Source organism: Ptychodera flava, chromosome 15, assembly GCF_041260155.1.
Source record: "Ptychodera flava strain L36383 chromosome 15, AS_Pfla_20210202, whole genome shotgun sequence".
In the NCBI taxonomy this organism is placed as follows: Eukaryota; Metazoa; Hemichordata; class Enteropneusta; family Ptychoderidae; genus Ptychodera; species Ptychodera flava.
The window spans coordinates 5,883,401-5,885,000 of NC_091942.1; the positions used below are offsets into that span (position 1 = coordinate 5,883,401).

General features: G+C 34.6%; 1 long non-coding RNA gene across 1 annotated transcript in view; it reads right to left on the reverse strand.

The window, feature by feature from the left end:
- Positions 1-651: 651 nt before the first annotated feature.
- Positions 652-1,600, reverse strand: part of LOC139152329 (uncharacterized) — a 1,134-nt gene continuing 185 nt past the window's right edge. The window contains exons 2-3 of the long non-coding RNA XR_011556598.1: positions 1,292-1,375; positions 652-895 (exon numbers count right to left, since the gene is read on the reverse strand). This is a non-coding gene — a long non-coding RNA (uncharacterized lncRNA). The remainder of the gene's footprint in view (positions 896-1,291; positions 1,376-1,600) is intronic.

Here is a 1,600-nt window from a genome sequence, read left to right on the forward strand (position 1 = left end):
GATAAGTGCATTTCATCACTCTCTTTACATGTACCTTAAGATGCATGCTCTAGTCATATAGCGAAACGTCGTACGCAAGGATTAAATCAAAGTCTAGACCAAATAACCAGAGTATTACATTTTCATGTTGGCGGAGGGGGAGGAGGGGGGGGGGGGCAAAATCCTCCTCCGGTTAATAGTGTTCGTTACCTTGACTCTATTGTTGAACACAGTGATGCTATTGTAAAGTATTAAAGATATGCAACGTTTAGGGATACCTCTTTTCAGATACAACTGACTAATATTTGAGGGCAAACAATTTCAATTAGCTGGTAATTTTGCATGTAAATAAACATTTTAAAAAATCAACATGTATATGCAAAAATATCCCCACATCTTTTGATGATAGTTGACAATGTCCCAAAGCGTTGACAGCATTCATACATCTAAGACCTTCTAACTTGTCTGTCAGTTAGCTTACAATGTATATTAATACTTAACATGAATAATAAAATACAACAGAGAATTTGATGAAACATGGTAATTACTTCTAATTGCAATCGTTGAGCTAAGAGATATAAATAATTGTTTATGACGCAAAACGATGGTTCACTCAAAGGAATATATGCAGAAAGTCTGCAGATAATATGATGTATTATACGACATAATGACTTAATATTTCATTGATATGGGTTGTAAGATTGACAATAACAAGTAAATTTATTTCCGTTTTACACTTCAACAATTCATTTTTTATCATCTGGGAATATTTTCTGCTCACGTCTGGAGTTTATTTCCACCCATCTGAAGACGTCTTCGATTCGTCCCAATGAACGAACCCGTAGACATGCCACGATGATGAGGCCAACAATGCTACCAAACACACAGACGAGTGACTTCCAAATATAGGAACGATCTTTTCGGTAAACAAAAAAAACAAAGACGAAATTAATCATTTAAACTGTCGTGTATTAACAATGGAACGAAACTTTATTCGTGCATTTATTTACTCATTCATTTATTTATTCGCTCATTTGATCTTTCAAGGGATTAACTGATTAGCTTTTTTATGCCAATTATTAATTAATTCCTTGGATGTCTGATGATTCCTTGGCGTAAAACAGTAAAATGCAATGTTTGATTTCTCAGTTCCTGTACGTGAAGTTCGTAGCATTAGGCACATATCATTTCTGTGTTTTTATCTACATTCTTCCTATAGACAGTTGTCATTTTTGTTGATTTTTTTCCGTTTTAAATCGACCTTGGATAGTAGAGTTAGAAGGAATAACACATAAATTAGGAAATAGGTTACCTTTAACGGGAATGTCAGTTGTCATTTGATAAGTGCTAGCTTCAATTTGCTCCCTAGTTGATTTCTCGTCTCCAGGGGTCAAATCTGAACAAAATACACACAAAATAGAGCCTGTTAGGCATAAATTGTTATGCACAGAGAAAAAAAGCAAAATGAGATAATCATTTGGATATATTTCAAGTTTTTTGGGCAACTCACTGGCATGGTCAGACAAAGCTAGGAAAAAGTTGGAAAGTCATATGGACATATACGTCAGAAAACTTACATATGTAGACCCTTGAGCTGCATAGTTATGTTAGTCAGAGAACT